Source organism: Symsagittifera roscoffensis, chromosome 1 (assembly GCF_963678635.1).
Source record: "Symsagittifera roscoffensis chromosome 1, txSymRosc1.1, whole genome shotgun sequence".
Taxonomy (NCBI): domain Eukaryota; kingdom Metazoa; phylum Xenacoelomorpha; order Acoela; family Convolutidae; genus Symsagittifera; species Symsagittifera roscoffensis.
In genome coordinates this window covers 23,532,451-23,538,450 of record NC_087062.1, presented here as the reverse complement: position 1 = coordinate 23,538,450, position 6,000 = coordinate 23,532,451, and positions in this window count along the sequence as shown.

Below are 6,000 nucleotides of genomic sequence, written 5' to 3'. Positions count from 1 at the left end.
CGAACCAGGAAATTGTGAAATGGAACGGTTGCATTTCTTTTTATTGGCTCATATTTTTTATCACAATTTTTATCACAATTTTCGACTCGAATGAAAATCGATCCAAATCAATCTTCATCTTTTTTATTTAATCTTTGTACTTTTTTTATACTAAAACTGATCTAAATTTAATCAACGTACTTTTTTCATACTAAAATTGATCCTAATCCAATTTTGTCAGTGCGGGAAGAGGTCCCCTTAATATAAAAAAAAGAAGTTTCTCGAAAAAAGCATGTCTAAAGGCAGTACCAGCGCTCTGCTCCTCGTGGAATTGACCCACTTACCTTCCAGGGGGTCCTTTTTTGTGCAGTCAATGGGTCAGTTTTTTAAAAAGGGATGCTATGTTTACTTGTCGCACTTATCCACCCCTAGTTATGTAGAATATTAAATCAAAAAGCACTGAAAAATTCGAGTACCGGAACATAGGGCTAAAACCTTAAATGGCAGTCACAAAACGACACTGCCATGTGGCGTTGTGGCGCATCGGTAGTGATGGTGCCCAGCAATTATGTGAATGAGGGTTCAAATTGCACGTTCGCTGCAATTTACAAGGTGAGCTCTTGCAAGATAGCCATAGCTTAGTTAAACTTGAATAATAAACTTTCGGGTTAGGCCTCTGGCTGTTTAACTTTCACGCTGCCAATTGTATCTTTCATCCTTAACAAGAAGTTACAAGGCTCCCGGGATGACCGAAACTTCTTATCATACAATTTCCATACATGAGAAACTTCCTATCATACAACTCCATACAATTCCATACGTACAGAAAATTGTATGAAATCTCTATGATAAAAATTTTTCCATATATTTTTTTTTTCGAAAAACGTTCGTTTGCGTACGAAATTCGATTTGCGGTTGAAAAAAATCAAAAAAAATTTTTGGGCCAAATTTTCAAAATTGAAAAATTTTTTGTGTCGCCATTAAAAAAATGCCAGTCTTACAATTTCCATATATGGGAATTATATGATGAGCATTTTTTTCAAAAAACGAAAACCTCCGTTTTTTATTACCAGACTGTTTTAATAGAATGAAACAGCTACAGAAACAAGTTTACATCTTTTTTCAACGATTTTTATAAATTGTATGAAAATTGTATGACAAGCATTTTTCCACACACTTGATGTATGGAATTGTATGATAAGCATTTTCGGTGTATGGAGGTCAACCCGGGCTGCTTGCGCATCAGGACGAAATCTTGAACGTTTCGATCCGCACGTTAAGGCCATTTAAAAAGTGTTTTGTTCGAATAACTGACAAATAATATTGAAAATGTTTTTTTTTATTTCTTTTTACCTAAAAAACAACAACAAAAATGATTTAGAAAAATTCACTCACAGATAGAAAAAAGTTGTGGTTAGCTTCTCTTATTGTTTTAAAAGGTTCTGGCCCCGATTCAATTTGGAACGCATTATTTGCGGACAGTACGGTCTAGGAAGCTTCGCGGACGATCAACAAGATTAAAAAAAGCGAATGAGCAGAGCGATCAATCAGCTGTTGCGATTGTGCACAATTGACATTCATTTTCATGCATAGGGATTGGATAAACATAATCTAATCGACCTATCCAGTGACCGATCTTGCAGGCACGCGAATCTCTCACGCGGTCATAAACGAGACTCTCAAATTGATTAGCGAAAAAGATCTATTGATAGAGCATGCAGTAACAGACGAACGTCAGCAAGCCGAACTTTGAACGGCTTGTGTGCTTAGAGCAGAGGTACAACAATTCATTCAGCAAAAAAAAATAACTTCTTGGAATTCAACGAACGTCTTCCAGAGGAACGTCAAGAGGAGCACGCGAGCTTCAAACAATGTTTTCAAAATGATGAAGTCAGATCAAGATACCTAAAGTTGATCTCCCAAACCTACGAACTGCTGAAGAATTGAATTACTTCAAGTAATCACTTCAAGGAGAGGCACATGATCTGGTCAAGAATGTATCAATGGCTGATGTGAACTACGAGTTTGGAGTATGGACTGGATCACCAACAAGGTTTCATTGTGAGTATTCTTCTCAGTGCTATGGTGACTTATGCGAAATTGAAGACTAGAAAGAGACAGCTTCATGAAGCTTCTGGAGTGATTTGGCGAAAACGTGACTGCACTAGCAAGGCAAAGCTGTAACACTCGAAACTGGGATTCATTGCGTACTGTTCATATGATTTAGAGGAAACTAGATCAAGAATTCCAAAAGCAATGGCATCTTTTTTATCCAGGACTACAGCTACAGAAACTGCCCGAGCTTGGCGATTTCATTGGTGCAGAAGACGTGAAGTCATCAATTAATTTCTAGAAACTAATGATTCGAATTGCAGCACAATCTGATGCCCTGAGAAAAATCGATTGAATACAATTTAAGAAGAGAACTCGATATACTTTTGCGGATCTAGTTCGACAAAAGACGATAGATTGACCTTCTGTGTGGCGTTGAACTGGCAAACGAGCTCACCACTAGTAAACAGAGACGAGAATGATCTCTCACACTGAACTTTTGGCTGGATTTTGAGTGGATCAGTTCAGGTAGTTTGAAAGCATAATGCCGATACAATTTGCAATTAAACTTTGCCAGCCTGACAGTTTTCCGACTAATCTGGAGATTAGTCGCTTTCGGGAAGTTGAGGGCTTCCCTTTAAGCCAAAGTGCTCGATCGAAGGAAACAGAATTATTTGAGAATCGCTTCAACGAAACAGCTTTACAGCATTTCAAGACAACATCCTTTAAAGCTAAACGTTGGAACCCTCGACGAGTGCAAAGCCAATGCACTCAAGCGATTCTTCAGTCAGGAACTTAAGCAGGATGTTGTTTTGTATATTCAGTAACGAAACATCATCGATGCACCGAGACATGGGTCTTCTAGAAGTAGTAACCCCAGATGAGCTCGCATTTTAAGAGAAAAGAAGCTACTAGAGCTGCGTTCTAAAAGTATAACTTTGTACAACAACAAAACTATCAATTGTCTTTGAAGCTAGTGCCCTAACGAGTACCCCAGTTTCGATGAAATACGCATTGATGGCTGCACAAAGCTTTATTTAATCATCTGCTAAGATTCCGTTATTAACCCATTGGAATAACCGGAGACATTGCAAAGACTTATAGCAAGGTGGCTCTTAACAAGCAGGATAAAGAATACCACAAATATCTCTTGAGAGATAAGCCCAATCAACCGATGGAAACCTGCAGGATGATGAGAGTGACATATGGTTAAGATATCAATTTTGAGTGTTATTTGATTATTAAGTCAATACTCTTTTCGAGAAAGTCAGCTGATTGCTAAAAAAACGCCTGTTTAGATTTGGTTTTTGGTTAAGAAATTTCAACGAAGTAATTGAACAGACCTTTGAATAGTTAGTTTTTGAAGGAAGCTATTAAAGCAGCTGCCAACAAAAACATTAGGAGTCCAATATATATTGTCTAAAATCAACTAGACAAAATTTCAGAGAAACACGTTCAGAGTCGACCAAAATGGGGTGGATTAGATGAAAACAACATTTAAAAGAAAACAAATTGTCAAACTCTGCTTAATATTGAAATCTTTGAACACTTTCCTAGTTTACAAGGACTGTCGAATATGCCTAAACTCTACTTTTTTTTTTACATTTGGTCGAGTGATACAAGTTTTTGAAGGCAATTCAATCGTGATTCGAGTGAAATGAAAATGTTTTTCAAAAAGATGTCCCAGGGCCGATAGTCACTGATTTGAAATTTTCTTTTTAATTTTACTTTCGAGCAAATAAAGCAATCGAGTAGCGTTCGATATCGCCAAATGGTCAATTAGGGTGAGAAAGTTTGATTTTACTGAAACAGAAGCTTCATTTTGCGCTTCCTTGACAAGATCTTTTTTAAATTCAACAACAGTTCTGCAACAATTTAAAAAAATTAGAAGTTTTTTTTTGAAATGTTTTTTTTTCATTTTTTTTGTTTGTTACTTGTTTTTTTGAACACAACTGACGTTTTTAATTAAGCCTAATTTACTAGCTTCCAAAGCAGTTGTTTTTTTCTCATCACACCACGCACAAGAAGCAAAACTGATTTAAGAAAAAAAAACTTTTTTCTTAGTCTTAAGGTTGGGGTTCGAAGCGTTTTGTGCTACTTGTACAGCTCCCGGCTATCCTTGTTTTTCTATGGAATTCTATAGAAATTTAAAAACATATTTTTCGAACCAGGAAATTGTGAAATGGAACGCTTGCAATTCTTATTATTAGCTCAAAATTTTTATCACAATTTTCGATTACAGCTATAGCTAAAGATGAAAATACAACATATGCTGCTCGCTGTCATAAGTAGCCTTAAATTCGAAAATATTATCATTCAGCTTTGTGTTCTTTCTTCAAACAAAGTTGGAAAAGCAAAACTATAACTGGCTGGGTTTTCGCAATTAGTCGAAGCCTAAATTTTTCACCTGTTACAGCCCTTTACACACAGCTTCTTTGCCAGTAAGTTGCATGGAGTTGTTAGTCGAATGCAGAATGGTTGAAAAAGTTTTGAGACAAAAAAGCAATCTTTAAATTGACTATATTTATATGTATGTAGAAAAAACAAAGTGAATATCCCAGTTCTCCGATAAGACCCCACTTTGCCTACTTGCCGTCTAGGCAAACTCTTTGAAAAACAGGACAAAAGTGACACCATAACTCAAATGCATTTGGCGCATGCTTGTCAAGAGATCCGCATTATATAAAAAAAAGAAATTTCTCGAAAAAAGCATGTCTAAAGGCAGTACCAGCGCTCTGCTCCTCGTGGCATTGACCCACTTACCTTCCAGGGGGTCCTTTTTTGTGCAGTCAATGGGTCAGTTTTTTAAAAAGGGATACTATGTTTACTTGTCGCGCTTATCCACCCCTAGTTATTTAGAATATTAAATCAAAAAGCACTGAAAAATTCGAGTATCGGAACAGAGGGCTAAAACCTTAAATGGCAGTCACAAAACGACACTGCCATGTGGCGTTGTGGCGCATCGGTAGTGATGGTGCCCAGCAATTATGTGAATGAGGGTTCAAATTGCACGTTCGCTGCAATTTACAAGGTGAGCTCTTGCAAGATAGCCATAGCTTAGTTAAACTTGAATAATAAGCTTTCGGGTTAGGCCTCTGGCTGTTTAACTTTTAAAAAAAATGTTACCAGAAGAGGTAGATAGTAGTTGTCGAAATCCTTAGCCGTTTTTGAATCCATCCGGGCCAAAATTCTGAAGAATAACCGGAGACTCTGCATTGCACTGACAGTTCCGACCACCAGCAAAAAACTCAGCCAAATGTCTTTCAGCTCTAACACCATTTGATCAAACTTGATGGTAAATCAATTTTATTTGTAAGCCAGTTTGTAAATACCTGGATAAAAGCAATTTAGTAATTGGCTAAAGATTAATCCGATTGTTCGAGTATTCCGTATTCTCTAAATTTAATTTTGAAAAATTATTCTGGTTAGTTTTTTGCCACTACTAAATCACAATCATTAAAATTGCTGTTTGGCTACTTTTTCAAAACTGATATGGAAAAAATTGATTTGAACTTAGCGATAAAGAGCAGAATATGATGTGATAAGAAATCAGATGGAAAAAGTTGTACTTTAATCAAAAACAGAAATGCAAAAATAAGAACTTTGACATATTAGTTGCATTACTTCTAACAGGAGCGCGAATATAATCAATCAAACTAACTGCAAAAACATAGTTAACTAGATTTGAATTTATTGAATTCGACTAGAAATAAATAAAACTCAATTCAACAACGCCACCAATTATTTTTCTTTATATTTCAGTCACCAAATTAGAAATGGGATAGGAGAGGATGCGTAAGAACACTTCAAAATCGAATGAGCTGATTCTCCGTTTCCTCCTGTACATTTCCCTCATTGCTTAGTAATATTTGTTAGAGTAATATGCTATCTAAAATTCTAAAATCACGAGCCTTATTAGTTTTCTTTTTAAATTTTCTGAGGTGCTTTCCGACTGCGGTTGGCAAGAAA